This window comes from Globicephala melas, chromosome 2, assembly GCF_963455315.2.
Source record: "Globicephala melas chromosome 2, mGloMel1.2, whole genome shotgun sequence".
NCBI classification, from domain to species: Eukaryota; Metazoa; Chordata; class Mammalia; order Artiodactyla; family Delphinidae; genus Globicephala; species Globicephala melas.
Genome location: NC_083315.2, coordinates 149,377,881 through 149,395,719, shown reverse-complemented (window position 1 = coordinate 149,395,719; position 17,839 = coordinate 149,377,881). Strand labels below are relative to the sequence as shown.

Genomic DNA, 17,839 nt, shown 5'->3' with positions numbered 1-17,839 from the left:
AGAAGAAACCGTATAGGACATGGAAGCTGAGGCCTTGCCTCAAGGGCTGTTGTGAGGTGGGTCTTCATCTGCTCTGGGCTGGTCCACACAAGATCCAGAACTAGGCAGGTACATCCCTCAGTGCGGCAGGTGTCTGGGGCACTGTTCACTCCAAGGGCCGCCTCCTTATCCCACAATAATGCCATGCCTACCGTGCATCCACGCTCCCCAGCCCCTTTCCATAGCATAATATCAGGTCTTCACAAGGACCCTGTTAGTATCTTGGTTCCACATTCGAAAGTTCACATACCTATTCTTACTTGCAAGGTACAGACTCAGGGATCTGCAGTCTCGGGGCATCTTTCGCCTTTATTTTATGGAGCTGGGTTCCATGTGTCACCACTCACACAGACAACCGTGTGAGTGATGCCCCCTAGAGCTGTGCAGAGCAGTGGCTTTGCCTTCCAGATAAGAATTTCTATCACCATTTTATGAATATGGAAACTTAAGTTCCTAGGGAGGTTAGGTGACTTGTCCCAAGCTACCTAGCTTGTAAGCAGCAGAGAGAGGCCAGACTCAACCTCCAATGAGTCTGGTGTCAAAAGCTGTTTTCTTTTGATTCCATCCCTCTCTCGGACTCCTCTACATGCCAGCCTACCCTGGGAAGTTGAATGGGGAAGTTTTGTTAACAGCAGCTGTCATATCCCTGACTTATCATGGGACATCCACCATGAGCCAGACGCCAGCCTATGGGCAAGGAAGCAAGTGATGGAAAGCAAGCATGTGAGTGATGGAAACTCAGCTCTTGCCTTGCCAGGAGAGGAGGATGAAAAATCTCTTGACCAAACACTGTATGTGAAGCTGCCAGTTCCCACTCCCAGCAAGACAGTCTCCACCCTGCCCTAGGAGGCTGGGAATGGGGACAGCCCCAGGCCCTCTGAGAGGCACATTCGCCAGAGGCTACAGATGAAGGGAGGGCCCAGCGTCAGCCTGCAGCCAGTCCCAGCCTTGGAATTGGACTCCTGAAGGACTCCTGGTTGGAAGGCTGTCTCTGAGCTGCCTAGCTGAGGTCAGACCAAAACTGAGGACATTTGTGGACTTGGGGTCGCAGGGGGCAGGGCTGGGGCTACAGGGAAAGGCTGGCCCCCAGGGCTTGGCCTGGGGGAGTAAATTGTACCCTTTCAGAGGCATTTAGCTTGGTCACCTTGGACCCACATCCTGGGTCTGTCGCCTAATGGCTCTGTGGCTTAGAGCCAATCATTTAACTTCCCTCTTAGCTTCTATTGCTTTATCTATAAAACAGCCTGACACTGGACTTGTGAGCATTCCCTGACCCCCTGAGTTAGCACAGGGGGGCAAGGGCATGGTCTCTAGAGACAGATTTTCTAGGTTCAGACTCCAGCTCTATCACTTGCTTGGTGACCTTGGGAAAGTTACCCGGCTTCTCTTTTCCTTCTGTGCCTCAGTTTCCTCATCCATAAAATGGGGATAATGGTAGAACTTAGAACTGTCATGAAGATTAGAAATGTACAGTGCTGAAAATGGTGAATAAGGCTATACTGTGAGTTTACAAAATAAGGTTCCTGGGAGCGTTGGTTATTATCATCATCATGCAGGAGGATACTATACTTGGGACTGACAATATGCCAGGGAGCAAGACAGACCTAGTCCCGGCCTTCATGGAGTTCGGGCCAGTGATTGAAAGAGCTGCTGTTTTTAAAGCATTTAACATGGTGTCTGGCCCTGGGGACTCCAGACATCACGATTCTTACTACTATTATTAATGGGTGTCAGACCCCTTATGGCATTGAATCCACTCAACTTCTCAAGTTCTTTCCCCCTTGTTACAGCTAAGATACTAAGGCTCAGGGAGGGAGATTAGGGATGAGGGACGATGCCATCTCCTTCCTTTGCTGTGATGCTGCTCATTTTTAGCACCAGTTGCAGCCAAGTCATTGTCTCTTGCTAGCTTCTTCCCTGAGTCGCCTCCCAGCCGTCAGCAACAATTTTTGGAGGGAGGAGGGTGGAAAATGCAAGGAAGAGAAAGGATCTGTGTTTGAATCAATAATCCCATTATGAATCTGTCACCCACGAATGTGTTTCACTTTTTTAATGCTCTTGTGTATTTTGGGCTTACCCCTTGAGAGTACACCTTGTCTTGTTGTGCTGGACAGTTGTCCTGGCAGAGTCCCTGAGCTCCAGCTCTCTCATCCTCCTCTCATCAGACACTGGGCCAGATAGCCCATCTCCCCTGTTCAGTAAGTAGCTGATGCTACGAGAAAAATAGGAGTGATTTTGATTCACATTTAAGTTATACACAATGAACATTTATTAAGTTCTGAACTTTTTCACACTGTCTCAACAAATCCTCCCAACTATCCTGAAAGATGTATATCATTTTTCAAATGAAGAAGCAACCTCAGGGCTTCCCTGGTGGCGCAGTGGTTGAGAGTCTGCCTGCTGATGCAGGGGACGCCTGTTCGTGCCCCGGTCCGGGAAGATCCCACATGCCGCGGAGCGGCTGGACCCGTGAGCCATGGCCGCTGAGCCTGCGTGTCCGGAGCCTGTGCTCCTCAATGGGAGCGGCCACAACAGTGAGAGGCTTGGGTACCGCAAAAAAAAAAAAAAAAGAAGCAACCTCAGAGAGGCTAGGCGACCTCCCCAGGAACATGCAGCTGCCAAGAGCCAACCAGAGTCCAAATCCACCGCATTCTTGTTTCCTTGAAGATGGAACCAGAGCCTCAAACAGAGGAAGGGAGCTTGGGTACAGGCAGGCAAGCGATGCCCCAGCAATGCTCGAGCTACCATCCTGCCCTGCCGAGAATGGCAGAGAGGAAAGGAAGGGACACCAGAAAGGGTCGAGAAGGGCTACTGAGGTCAAGGCTGGTGAATCCCCAGAACCTCAGTCTACGAAGAACACCTTCCCTCAAACATCTGGGCTGGTTTCCTTCTCCTAGTTCTCCAAGGAAAAATCTATACCCTTTGGACTTTTCTTGGAGGGGCCCAGGGAGTGGGAAGGAAGGAATAGACTCTTGGCACCACCTTCAAGCCAGTCTTGTAAACCTTTTCACCAGGTAGGTGTTCCAGGTGCCACCTGCAGCTCAGGCTCGTATCCCAGCAGAACGCCACCCACCAGGTTTCAGGGGCCCACAACTCCCTGTCTCCTCCCTCCCTCAGCAGGAACCATTCCTTAGCCACTCAAGGGAAAAGAAAAACATCCCACATGTATCGCCCTTGTCTCTTCCCCAGTGTTCACCTATGGGCAGTGTGGAACCATGGAGAACAGCAAGGCTTAGAGGACTTGCTCCACTACCAGCTTGCTGCATGCCTCTGGGCTGTGTCCAGTCTCCCTGCAGTCTCAAGTGATGGGTCTCAGAGCCCCAATTCTGCAATGAAACTGGAGAGGCCAGACACGTGCTTTCCCAGCCTTCCTTGCAGCTAGAACATGGTCATGTGACCTGGGCTCCACCAATCAGAAGCAGCCACCCTGCACTTTGAATCCAGAGCCAGTGACACAGGGACCACATCCCTGATGCCCTGAGAGGATGTTTGTTTTGTTTTGTCCCACAGGAATGTTGCAAGATAATTTAGTCAAGAACCTTCAGCAAGTATTTACTGAGCACCTACTGTATGCCAGATACTCTTAATGGGAATACTGTGGGGTAAAAGAAAGCAAAGCCTTCTGCTTTCATGGAATTTAGATTCTAGTTTGAGAGACAGTTAACAAAGAGGCAAGTAAGTAAACAAACAGGATAATTTAAGAATCCAAAGTGCTAAGGAAAAACACAGCAGAGTGAGGGGTTTTAGACTGACAGCAGGAGGGTCCTCTTTTAGATGCAGGACAGGAAGGGGTTTCTGGGTAGTCAACATTTGGGCAGAGACCTGAGTGGTGAGAGGCCAGCCACGTGGGGGGCTGGGGCAGGTGTCAGGGTTGGGGAGACAGCAGGTGTCCATGTTCTGGAGAAGGACCAGCTAGGCACTTCTGAAGAACAGCGAGAAGTTAAGGGAGGCTAGAGGGTAGAGCTGATGGTCAGGCATGCTTTTAAGGGGAGCCCAGTCTTCAGGGGTCCAAGCCTGCAGGGCCTCGTGGGACACTGGATGTTATCCCCAGGGTGAAGGGAAGCTGCCGGCGGTTGTGAAACAAAGAGGGAGGTGGCCTGTGTGATCCAGGCCAGAGGCAGCATTGGTTGATTTAGGAGTTGAAGGTGGCAGTGGGGAGGGAGAGAAGAGGATGGACTGGGGATTACTCCAAAAAAAAAAAAAAAAAAATTGAAAGCAGCTAGCGCTATCCCTAAGGCAGAGTAAATTTTTAAAGCTCAGAGATCTTGGAGCCCAGAAGTCTCTCTGATGGCTGCTTCTATGTTATCCTTAGAGTCCCAGCAGCCCTCTCATCAGGCCCAGAGCTTTTCCCATGGGATCCTGATCTGGCTCAAGGGCATCTCCCTGTGCTCAGAAGTTCGGCCTCCATCTATTTCTCAGAATCAGGGGGGAGGCTCAGATCCAGGCAGGTCCTGGTGGTCAGTAGAGCTGCCTGCAGAAGCCATTAATATTAAGCTACTGTAAATGGCAAGAAAGCCGGGGGGCCTGGAGGAGGATCACTGAAAGGAGGCGATGGGCCTATGTCCTAGAGGGTGGCTTTACCAGAGACCCAGGAGGCAGGTGGGCACAAGGGAGCCATGGCAATGCTGCATCCAGTCGGGGAAGGAAAGAGGCACCATCAGGGTCTGATCCCACAGATTTCCTGATTCCTTACTTATTGGCCCTCTGGGGCGGGCAGCTCTGTCCTTACTAGTTGCATGACCTTAGGCAAGTTACTTCACTTCTCTGAGCTTCAGTTTTATCATGCATAAAATGAGTTGTTGTGCGGTTTACGTGAAAGAACATCTACAAAGTCCTGTGATAGTCATTTATTATTCTGTGGGCTGTCCATCATCTGAACCTGATTCCTATTTGAGAATCAGGTTGAGAATTTCCCAACTTATGAGTTCCAAGACTCTTTGGAAGACCGAGCCCCAATGCTGCAACAAAACTGGAAATGCCAGACACTTGCTTTCCCAGCTTCTCTTGCAGCTAGAACATGGCATGTGACCTGGGCTCCACCAATCAGAAGCAACCACCCTGGACTTTGAATGGGGAGCCAAGGACACAAAGAAGCAGAAGTTGTTGGGAGAACCTCCTCTGGTAGCAGTGTGGTTGCAGCAAAGCCCAACTTGCAGAGTGACAGATTAGCAGCAGAATTCCTTGCTCAGGGTTAGTGGTGGCAGCAGTGGGAGATCCAGCACTTAGGATCCAGTAAAGGGGACAGTAACGGCAGTGGCTTCTTCACCAGACCAGTACTGTGACAAGCTTTTGGGCATTGATTCTAGTTTCCCAACCTCCTGGAGAATCTTTGAGTTACTCAGTATTGTTCTAGTAAATTCCTTTTTGGGTCAAGTTAGACAGAGTTGTTCATAACCCTGAAACCAAATTTTTAAAGTTGTGGGTATAGTACCTAACACTACTGCCCAACACAATTTAACCTGGGAACCTTAATTTCCCTTAAAAATCTAATTTGGGCCATTGAGCTATGAATAATACGGGGTAATAAAGAGAAGGGCTTTGGAGAGAGATGTCTTAATAAAATCTATGTTTATGGGCATGCTGAGACTGGTGGTTGCCTACCCAATTTCTGTTCTCTCCTCTGCCTTAGTATCAGAACTCTAATTTTATTCAGAGTGGTGATGTCCATGGATAAAAGATTACATTTCCCAGCCTCCTTTTCAGCTAAAAGTGTCCATTTGATAAAGTTGTAACCAATGAAATATGAGCAGAAATCTTAAGACATTTAGCACACACCCTTTTTGCTCTTTCTGCCTTTCTTCCAGCTTCCTGTCTGGAACACAGACATGATGGCTAGTGCTTCAGCAGTTGTTTTGGGCTATGAGGTGACCTTGAGGATGGAAGCCAACATTAGGAAAGTGGAGTGAAGATTAGGAGTCTGGGTGCCTGAAGACCCAGGAGCCACCATATCAGCCCTGGACTGCCCCCAAAGAGCTTTTTTTATACAGAGAGAAAGAAATTTCCTTTTTTTTTTCCCCCACCAGTGTCTAAACGACTGGTGTCCGGTCTCTGTTACTAGAGGCCATAAGTGACACTTCACTGATACCTTGGAGAAGGATTTGAAATCAAATGTTTTGACCTGGGAGAAAATTGAAGGACTTGCCATCACAGCAGAGATCTGGCTTATCCCCAAGTCCTGACAGCTAGAAATCCCTCTTGGATCTGTCTCTCCTCTCCAACCTCACAAACTTTGATGCTCACTTGATTCTCTTCTCTTCTGTGCTATCTAGAGAACTTCTCCGGTGTCCCCTAGAATAGCTTTTGTAGTGGTCTAGGTAGCACCAACTTGACTTTGCTGCAGGGAAGCCCCTAAGTTTTTTGTTTTGGTGCTTTTCCATGATGCCCGATATTCTCTGCGCACGGAGAGCTACAAACATGGTTTCACTTCTGCCTCTAACGCTTACTTGTGTGCTGTGGGGTGAGTCTTTTAGCCTCTCTGTGCCTCAGTCCCTTTACCCGTAAAATGGAGATGGTGATGCCATTCCTGGCCTTCTTGGAGGAAAATAAGCATGAAAGTATTTAGAAGGTGAAAGATCATATAGAAGTCTGGAAATCTTTTTTCTGGTTACAAATGATGGCTCAGAATATATCGACCATCTCACTTGAAAGTTTTCGTTATTTTTTTCTGCTTTATACTTGTCCACAATTGCAACTCATCTGCCCACCCTTCTCACACTTCAGTCTTTTAAGATCCGCCCTAGATTTATATCTGTTGACTTGATATTTTATCCTATATCATTCATATGTAGCTAGCATTTATTTATTGAGAGTTACAACTACCTCTGGCAATCTCAGTTAACGTTTATCGAGTGCTCAGCACTGTACATGGATTATCTTATTCAATACCCACAAAAAACCTATGAGATGGGTGTTTCTGTTATCTTCTCTTTACAGATGAGGAAACTGAGTCATCGTACGGTTACAGTCAGGCAGCTAGTGAATTGCACAGTCAGGTTTTGTGGCAATAAGGCTGTGTCAGTTCAAGTACTCAAGAAAGCAGATAATGAGACAGGGTTAGGAAGGCAAGTGGTTTATTGGGGGTGGGAGTGGGGGTAACCCTGTGAAAGGTAAAGGGGAGGGGGAGCAGGATGGGACAGGGAGAGCCTCAAACCACAAGGCAGCTCTGACAAAGTCTCAGCCAATCTAATGGGGAGCTCCGGAGCAAAGGCTGCCCGCTGGGTTGGGCAGAAATGGCCAGGCCCTAGGACCCTCACCACGCCCAGTCACTCAAACACTGGGGTGAGTGATGATAACGAGTAATTCTGGATCATATACTGGAATGTTACCAAGAGAGTAGATCTCAAATATTCTCATCACAAAAAAGAAATGATAACTATGTGATGGGATGGAGGTGATAACTAATACTATGGCGGGAATCATTTTGCAGATTATAAATGTATCAAATCAACATGCTATACACCTTAAACTTACACAATGTTATCTGTCAATTATATCTCAGTAAAGCTGGGAAAAAATCAAACAGCACTGCTGTGGATCTGGAAGAGGCTGCAGCTGGAGGCTGTCTGCTAACTGCACTCTTGCACCTGAACATCTAGTTCTCTCCTGAACTGTGTCTGAGCAGGGCAACTCCATGGCTTCTACAAGTAAGGTGTAACAACAATGTCCACATCTCAGGCGGTTTATCTCTCGCTCTGGGTCCCAGGGTCCAGGCGCAGCTAGGCTTGGGTGTGACCTGTGGGTTGCTTCTGGGTCTGCCTCGTACCTCTCATTCTGGGACTGTGGCTACCAAAGGCATGCTCTTCTAGCAGAGGCAGCCAAAGCACACAAACCCATTTAAAGCCTCTGCTTGGGTCATACCTGCTCATATCCCATCGGCTGAAGCTAGTCACATAGCAAAGACCAAAGGCAATGAAGTGGGGCAATAAACTCCTCCCACCAGGGAAGGCACGACAAGGGTAGACAGGGAGGGAAGAATTGTGGACAAGCCCGTATACTACCTGGCCAGCCATCTGGCACCAGAGCTCACACCTTGACCATTTTATCATAAGTGGCTAGTATAGCACCTGATATGAGCTATTATGGTGTAGTGGCTAAAAGCACAGTTCTGGAGTCAGATGGCTGGGATCAGACCCTGGCATTTACTCGACCTCTGGGAGCCTCAGTTTCCTGTTTTGTAAAATGGGGATAATTAAAGAATCCACATTATGGAGGTGTGAGGAATAAGTGAGAGAATGCATGTAAAACCCTTGCCACAGTGCCTGGTACATGGTAGACACTCACAAATGTTACATTTCCTTTTAATCCTTACAACAACCTTGTATAATGGTGCTAACTATTTGCTAACCCAGAACTGTGTGTTATTCTGGGAATCCAGCCCCTTCCCCATGTGCTAAGGTAGCTTGCAGCAACGGGCCACCCCAGCTCCTTCACCTGTGACCACCTTCCCTCAACACTTGCCCATCAAACCTCAGGCTTAGGACGCCTCTCTGGGAAAACCCCATCCCATCCAGCATCTCCTCACGTTTCCGGTCAGTCATCCCGGGGAGAAGGTCACCCACTCCCAAGTGGCCAGGGATGTCTTCCAGCCCAGCCCAATTTCCCAGAATTACCACTTGGCATAGTCCAAAGGTGGGGGTCAGGTAGGTGTTGAAGAAGGTAAGAGGAGAGACCCCCTCCTAGCACTCCCTAGAGGGAGGAGGGACTCTGGTGGGTGCAGAGGGGAGGAGGCCAACAGAACACAGAAAGTCAGCCAGGGAAAGCTTTAGCCCCGCAATCCGATTCCACTTAATATCCCATAATAAAATGCTGTCAGCATGAACTTCCCGTTCAAGTGGATTTGTTAAGAAGGCGGGGGGAGGTCAGAGGTGTACTCCTGCCCTCCTGTGTGTGTGTACGGGGTGTCTCAGGCATGAGAGCCCCCTTCTCCCCCTCTTCTGCCCGCCGTCCAGACAGGCTCTTGGGAGCGGGTTTGTCATACTGGTCTGTACCCGTCAACTTCGTGATGGTTCAGGGAGGGGCCCCTGAATCCTCTGGAGGGGAGTGTGTCTCCTTTTTTTATTTTTCTTGTTTTTCTGTTTTCTTTTTTTTTTATTTGAGTGTGTCTCCTTTGCTAAGCATCTTGCTATTAAGGCAGAGAGTGTGATTTTAATGTGGGGAATTCAGACCTGGACCCGAAGGTGAGGGTTTCCCGGGTTGGGGGAGGTATGTGTCAGAGCCCCCGAAATCCCACCGTGAAGGAGGAGCCACAGATCAACCCTGAGGCAACCTCAGGGGACACAGCGCTGCTTAGTGAGAAGCCTGAAGACCTGGAGTGGCCTCAGGCCTCTCGAGTGACAATTTAGGGGTGACCCCACCTAGTTCTTTAAAATGGCTGCTGGCTGCCCCCCTGCCTTCCAGGCTGGCCCATTGCTGAGCTCTCCTGCCTTCCAGGGGCACAGGTCTGACCTCCCCAGGGTCCCTTACTGGCCAAGCTGCCTGGGGCTGTCCTGATGTCATCTTGTTGAATCCAGGGGAGCTAGGGCGGCAGGCAGCAATGAGGTCAAGGCCGTGGAGAGAGGCTGCGTAAGGGTGGAGACTAGTGTTATCCGCATTTTCCCGTGAATTTAGCAGGGGCCTGGGGAGTTTAAGAAATTAAACCAAGACCTCACATAGTGAGGGGTGGCCCTGGGACAGGAGCCCAGTTCTGTCTGACCCCAGAGCCCACCCCAGGGATGTGGAAAGATGCCTAAAGGCTCAGTCAGCCTTCAGGAACCCAGCCTGGACTTGGGCTCGGCGCGGGAAGCTGGGGAGTCCGCAGGAAGCTGCGGGACACAAGTTGAGAGGATGAGGTCAGGCAGTGGCTCCTCTCCTGGGGGCCTGTGAGTGGGTGAAGAGCTGGGCAGGCGAGACCAGGGGAGGGGGGAGTGGGCCTGGGGGATGAGGAGTGTAGGCCTGGGCTTCCAGCCCTTTTGTGTGCCCTTTTAATTCGTGTAAATGAGGGTTTTTAATTTGTTATTCTGGGCTTTATTTCTATTACCATCTCATTTGACTCTAAACCCTATTTCGCCCCAGCCTGGACCGAATTCCATTTGATGCATTAGGACTAATTCTCCTCCCAAAGGGTTATATGTTTTCTCCTCCACAAAAGTCGCTTATTTTGGATAAAGAGACGATTAGATTTATCTTTAATATTTTAATGGCAGCTGGGATTAGCGGGCAAACCGCCCCGACTGGGGTTGTTGGCCGCGGATTAGGTTCTGATAAACTCTCAGATGGGGAGCCACCCCCATCCCACTCCACTTTCTGTTTTCCAGAAAGTGCTTTTTATTATTTTTTGTTGAAAAAAAAATTCCCTTGTCTTTTGGAGCATCATAAATTCCATTTGCTGTTTTCTATTAAATCAAGTTGATTAAATTCGTTGTGACTCTTTGCACATAGATCTTTTTAATTTTAACGTCTCCAGCATAAAATCTTTAATGGTGCAATTCGAAATGGCTGCAACATACAGTACAGGCCTTGATAAAACAGATGGAAATGAGGTTCTGCCAGGGAGGGGCGCCGTCAGCAGGCGCAGACCTCCAGGAGAAGGCGGGTGGAGGGGGTGGGCAGTGACTCAGTCAGGCCAGAGAGGCCGGGTCCTGATCCCTGTTCTGCCGCTTCCTAGCTTCAGGGCCTTGGCCTGTGCTTGCTGTGTGGGTAGTAACCTTGGCCGATGCTTAATGGCGTGCTTGCCACGTGTCTGGCGCTGTGCACGTTGTCAGTAATCCTTACGAGGAGACTCACAGAGGTCCTTTGCTCAAGGTCACACAGCAGGTTGGTGGCAGAGGTTGAGTCCAGGTCGTCTTTGGCCAGCAGAGCCTCATCTCACCTCTTGCAGCCTCTGTTTCCTCATCGGTGAAATGGGGGTGATCAGTTGGGCCCTGGCTCTCAGATGCTTGGAAGGATGAGATGTGGTCCACTTTGGGAATTTTACAGGGCTGGGCTCTCCTGAGGATGGGGCCAGGGGCGGCAAGGCTGGCCCCTCAGGGGCCCAGAGACCCCGCATCACAGTGAAGAGCTGAGTTCTGAGACTCTGGGAAACTTCCCTAAGTCCGGGGCTGGGGAGAGACACACAGAGGCCGGGCTCGCCCTCCCACCAAGAAGCAGCCCTCCAGCCTGCCACCTCAGGCTTTTCTCTCCGGCCCTCCGGCTCTAATCCTGACCTCATCAAGTCCTCGGAAGGGTTGATCCACAGGAGCAAATCCCTCATTCGGAGGGACAAAATCAGCTTAATTTGCAGCAATTTGAAGCAGGTCTTTGCCAGGATTTGAATATCAAATTATCCCACAGCCCAGGCTGGCCTGCGAGGCCTCCTGCTGCAGTATGGACGGATATGCTCTGGGCTCCACCAGGGAGGTTGTCCTGGGCTGGATATGAGTGGAGTAGGGGCTCGATGGGATGTCAGAGGCAAGGTGAGGTCACAGTCAGCCCCGTTCTTCGAGGGCACTGCAGCTCCCGGGCCTGGAGGATGGGATGGCAGAGGAAACCGCCTGTTCATGAGACTTACCTAAGGTCTTGTCAAATATACAGATTCCCAGGCCCCTCCCCACGCATAAGGAATCAAGATGTTCATAACTGGGAATGTTTGAAAATTTCTGGAGCAGCTCAGTTTGCCAGTCAGCAAACACTTACTGTGCACGCATACACCTTATGCCTCCTTATGTTCTGAGGAAATCAACCTTTTCTGGAATCTACCCCAACCGTTCCCAGCCTCTGGCACTGCAGACCGTGCTCCCTTTGTCGTCTGCTCCTTGATGGCCCTAAGTCAGCTGCTGCAGAGGACTCTAGCTTTCCCTCCCTGGTCAGCATGCCCGTTTCCTCCAGGGGCTTGGCCCCTTCATACAAGCTCAGGCCTGGCAGACATCCTCTGAAGCTGACCACGTGGGACACATGGCCCAGACCTGAACCATGAGATCAGACCCCTTTCATGGGTGTGTTGCTCTCCGCAAAGCTGTGAGCCTCTTTGGGAAGGGCTGGGACTCTGGGTCTGACACTGAGCAGATCCTCCATCAATGGTGGGAGAAATGTGCTGGTCCTGCCCAACGTGTGCCCCCTTGGAACTTTCAGTGTGAAAGCAGCAGCCAGGACTGCTGAGATAGCCCCGTGCAGGCCTGTCTGTCCATCCAACCCCATCAACAGAGATGAGAAGTCCAGTCCTGTTTTCAGAGATCCCACCACTGGCAAGAAAACCGAATAGTGTGACATGCACTGCAACACCCACAAGTGCTTACCAATTGCTCACTATGTACCCTGCACAGTTGTAAGTGCTTTTCTCTATTCACCCATGTTGTCCCCATAAAAACCCTATGAGGGGGACTTCCCTGGCAGTCCAGTGGTTAAGACTCTGAGCTTCCAATGCAAGGGGTGCGGGTTCGATCTCTGGTCGGGAAACTAAGATCTCACGTGCCGCGTGGCGTGACCAATTAAAAAACAAAACCCTACGAGGTAGGAAATATTAAATACATCCATTGTATAGACGAGGAAACTGAGGCACAGTACAAGAGACCTTGGGAAGAACCCAAGGTCATGCGGTCAGAAGTAGTGGACCTGGGGTTCATATACAGGCAGTCTGACTCCGAGCTCTCTGTCTATCCATCCATTTTTATCTATAACTATTGGTCCATGTATGTTACTTCTCCATAAGTGGCTTGCCTTATTTATTTATTTATTTATTTATTGGCCACGTTGCGTTGCTTGCGGGATCTCAGTTCCCTGACCAGGGATTGAACCCGGGCCACAGTAGTGAAAGCCTGGAATCCTAACCACTAGGCCACTAGGGAAATCCTGTGACTTACCTTATTTTTTTTTTCCATCTTCAATATTTTTTATTGTAAAAACCATCAGAGTTTCAAATGAATTTAAAAACTTCTAAAATATTATTCAATGAAAAAGTCTCATATTGTTGGGTATAGGGTATATCAACATTTACCATCCATCTGTCATATTTAATGAAAAACACCATTACTGTACACTTGAAAAAAATCTTCAAACCCATTCTCTAGTGAGTGTCCATCATAATTTAAAGGGTATTTTCTCCACTCAAAAAAAAAAAGGAAGCTATGTAAGGTTATAATCATTAAGAACCAAAGCAATATCTAGTTACATGCTTTACATAGTCCCATGAAAAAATAATTAAATTGTTCCTAATCCCTGATGCAAGGCACTTCAAAGCACCTGCACAAAACATCCATGTAAACAGCAGTACAGGATGTGATTTAAATAACATGAATGACTTTTACACAGCTTTACCTAGACTAAAGGAAAAATTAAATCCATCATAGCTACAGCTAAAAAAGCATGTGAAGATTCACAACAATAATTTGTATCTCTTATTACAAAAAAAAACAGGCTATATAACCTTTTAGAAAAATACCAAAACCTCATAAATATTTTCATATCAAGAAACAGCATGCTCCCTGGGTAGGTATAAAATCAGAATATTCAGAGGTGATCAGAAGTAAATGCAACTGGCATTTCTAAATACCCAGCTTTGATATCCACCAGGCCTAGTAGTCTGGACTATTTGTAGCACCATGGAAAATGCATTAGAAAATCACAAAGATACATTACTTCAAAGCAACCTGGCCACGAGGTTCACTTAGTCCACAGTAACAAATAGCAACGATGAAGAGAAAGAATTTTTTAAAATTACTGGCTTAGGGCTTCCCTGGTGGCGCGGTGGTTGGGAGTCCACCTGCCGATGCAGGGGACTCGGGTTTGTGCCCCGGTTCGGGAAGATCCCACATGCCGCGAAGCGGCTGGGCGCGTGAGCCATGGCCGCTGAGCCTGCGCGTCCGGAGCCTGTGCTCTGCGGAGGGAGAGGCCACAGCGGTGAGAGGCCTGTGTACCGCAAAAAAAAAAAAAAAAAAAAAAAAAATTACTGGCTTATTCGATTTACCTAGCAAGAAAAATCCTGTATTATTTATTTTAGTACATCTCATGTATATAAAGCACCAGTTTAAACAAGATTATCAAACACCTCCAGCATCTTGTTAGTCAACCTGAAAGTTCATTTCTCATCATTTCCATGTTACATGCTTAAAGCCAAGGAGGATAAAATTTGAATGGTGATAGATACTGAGAAATTCAGTTCCTTCCCTATCAAATGTATGTCTCTCAAGTAAAACACAGATGAAGTAGCAAAATTTAAAAGGTCTTCTGCACTCTCTGGAACTTACCATCCCAGCAGAATAGTTTCTGCCTACTAGAGGACCAGCACATGGGGGTGAGAGGGCCAAAGCCAGGGCTCATGGCCCTGAAAGGTAAGGCTGGGTTAGCCTTGCTGCTGCAAGGCCATACTCTCCAACTCTACTACCAAGCAACTCTCACAGACGCTCACCACTGGTAAAGCAAGGAGGTCTGAGTGTGAATACAACTAAGGAAGCCCATCAAACACCACTAAAAACTACCAAATGAGACTCCACTGAGGGTTAACCTCACAGATGAAAATCAGCACATTTGCCTCTTTACCAGTGGGAATCTTATCATTAGCATGCCCTTCTTACGTATGAAAGGGATAACGGTGCATCTAAGTTTACGCACAGTTAATAATCAAGTGTAAATATGCAGACTCTTGCATTTTTAAATTACAGGTTAAAAGTGACTCCCAAAAGAAAATCAATTTCTTCATAAATGAAAGATAGTTGATAAATAGCTGGAATGATGATTAATTCCAATATAAAAACTCATACATAAAGAACTCTACTTTCTCCTTCCAAACTGCTTAGGTCTGTACAGTTGATTCTACTATACCATGATTACATCACCAGAGGAAAATATGAATAAAACCGAGGGCCACTTCTTGACAACTGCATTAAAACTGCAGCATTTAAGCAGGGCTGAGAAACACTATTCTTTTTTTTTTTTTTTTTGCTGTACGCGGGCTTCTCACTGTTGTGGCCTCTCCCATTGCAGATCACAGGCTCCGGACGCGCAGGCTCAGCAGCCATGGCTCACGGGCCCAGCCGCTCCGCAGCATGTGGGATCTTCCCGGACCGGGGCACGAACCCGTGTCCCCTGCATTGGCAGGCGGACTCTCAACCACGGTGCCACCAGGGAAGCCCAGAAACACCATTCTTAAGCATGGTTTCCTTCTTCCTGTTCTTGCATCGCACAGTGATTATTAAAGGAAGGAATTTTGTCTGTAAATGATTGGGTCATCCACTGCCCATCTGGAATGTCACTGAAAGTTGATTCTCCACTGTCAGCTGTCAGCCCATTTGAAGAGAAGCTGCAAGGTTCACTACTGCATGGATTTTCACTATAAGCACCACCGCACGCTGCTTCATAACCCAGATCATATTTTTCTTCCTTCACAGCCATCTTCTTTGCATCTTCTTGGGCTAACCGTAGGTCAAATGTACATTGCACCTCTTGAATGTCTGTGTTTCACTCACTGACTTTCAACTGATCTCTTAAGTCCTTCAGCTTAATGTAGTAATGAACTTTGTCCTGGGCTCGAGGAAACTGAGCACATCTTGCACTGGATGATGGCATAACATAGCAGAGAGTTTCTGTGTCTGGGATCTTATGCAGTTGAAGTCCAAATTCTAAGTTCTTAACTTTTACTCCAAAAACTTCCTTACTAAAAATTTCATAAATACAGTTTCCATTAAACACTGCTATTCGTGGCTGATATTTCTGTAATTTCTGCACTAGAATACGTCCTCCTTCACAAAATTCTTTACCGGAAAGATCCTTGCTGCCTGGTGTTATCCTTGCCACCATATTGGTAAATTCAATACCCTATTTCCCTGGTAAAGTGTGATCATCCGTGTGATTCAGTTGGACCTCACTCAGCCCTGACATAAACAGACACTTCCAAAAATGGTTTCCAGGTCCAGGGTAATGATGCCCTTTGTAAGCAGCCATTAGTCCTGGGTTTATGCCAATAATCACAATGTCCAGATTGAAGGTCAAAATGTCCGGTAGAGTCTCGGTCAAAAGTTCAGCTTCTGAAACACTATTGAACTGGTCTACTTTTCACCTTAAATGTGTCTGTAATTTTTTCTTGCTTTTCTTTTGATTTTGTGGACTTGCCAGATTTTTTTGGCCTCAGCAGGTTTTTTGGGTTCCACTGGAGTTTTTGGTTCTGTTGTTTTGGGTTTTCCTTTCCTTCCTTTTGGAGTCTCTTGTGTGGGTTCCTGAGCAGGAGCTGGGGCTGGAACTTCTGCTGGCATTTCTTGTTCATTCATAACTGCCATACTAGGAACTTCAGTCATCTTTTGTTGGAATGGAAACGTATAAAAAGCTTGCGCTTGCTGGAGGGAATAGCTGCCTGCGTCCTCCGCTTCCATTCCCTGCTACCGATAGCGCGCGCAGGTACTCCTGCCGGGCAAGCGAGCCACTGGCCTCTCTAGTACCGCGGCCCACGCACGTACTGCGGTAGGGTAATAACCAGACACTTAGACTCGATTGCTGGCCGAACTGGGACAGCGGCTGGCGCTCAAGCTCCTCCCCCAAGTTTCTAGTCACCGCCCCCCTCCTCCCTGAGCTTCTGTCTGGCCTGAGCCCGACTTACCTTATTTTTAAAGGCATAATCACAGTGTACCTTGGGAGCACAGAACCCACACTTGGGCAATCACAGAAGGCTTTCTGGAGGAGGTATCTTTATTTATTCAATGATGTTGTTGAGCAAAAATTGTGTACCTGGCACTGGTGGCGTAAAGATAAAAAGCTGGCCCCTGGCCTTGAGGAACTCACAAACGGGGACACAAATGCCCCATAAGCAGATGGACACCATAAGCAGGTGGACAAATATGGGAGCACTGGGGAGACCACAAAGCTGGGGAGATCAAGGGCAGGCTTCCTGGAGGAGGTGCACGTGAGCTGAGGCTGAAAGGGTGACTGGGACTCTCGGAGACATGTCCTTGCCACTACATCCAGTCATTCACCTGAGGGCAAGGGGGCCCAGAGATCCTGCTGGGCACTCACACACTCTTTGTTTCAGTCAGTCTCTCCTCCATGGAGCCTTCCTGGTGCAACCAACCCCAGTCCCTTCTCTATCACTTACCCCAGACAGCCGGGTCCCCTCCTGGGGAGGTCCACATCCCCAGCTGCTGTGTGTTCCTAGGAGGCACCAGACTCTTGAACCCCCAGTTCTTACACCAGCAGGGGCTGGGCAGGCTCTGTTGTGGAGGCAGTGGCTGCCTTGGGAAAGCCCAGTGGTTTGATTTGAGGGCATCTAGACTTCAGAGCAAGAAGGGGCCCCAGAAACTACCCAAGCCCACTTAGAAGGACGGAGCAAGGCCCAGGGAAGTAACAGGAGTTGCCTGGGACTCAACTTCCCAGCTCCCAGTACCCTGGTCTTCTCTCTGGGGTGGTCTGGCCCCCTGGGCTCTCCCCTAACCCTCGTCCTCATGCCTGCCTTGCCTGATGATGGCCAGGGTAGCCTTTCCCGAATAACGATGGTATTGGCTCAGATTAAGGGCAACTAGCTGGCTCTTGGCTTTTCCTTTTTATATAACAACTAATCTCCTTCTAATCAGCCATTATTAAATTATATCCCGTTTTTAATTCATTCACAGGTCACAGTTGGGACAGCTGGATGGATAATTGGGGAGAGATAATTTATGTAAATGAGGAGCAGCAGAAGGTAGGAGAGAGGGAGGCTGAGGGCCAAAGGGGGCCCCTCCTGTGCCCAGGCTGGGGAGGGGGCAGTGACCTGGCCTGGCCTGCCCTGGAAACAGGAGGCTAGGGACACTGGGGGGATTGGGGCCTGTAATGGAACCTCAGGGCTCCTGACTGGTTGTCCCTTAGCATTGCCTTGAATGCTTCTGGCAAA

General features: G+C 48.5%; 1 pseudogene; it reads right to left on the bottom strand.

Annotated features, from left to right (window-relative positions):
• Positions 1-15,132: 15,132 nt before the first annotated feature.
• Positions 15,133-16,352, bottom strand: LOC115839640 (G/T mismatch-specific thymine DNA glycosylase pseudogene; annotated as a pseudogene).
• Positions 16,353-17,839: the final 1,487 nt, after the last annotated feature.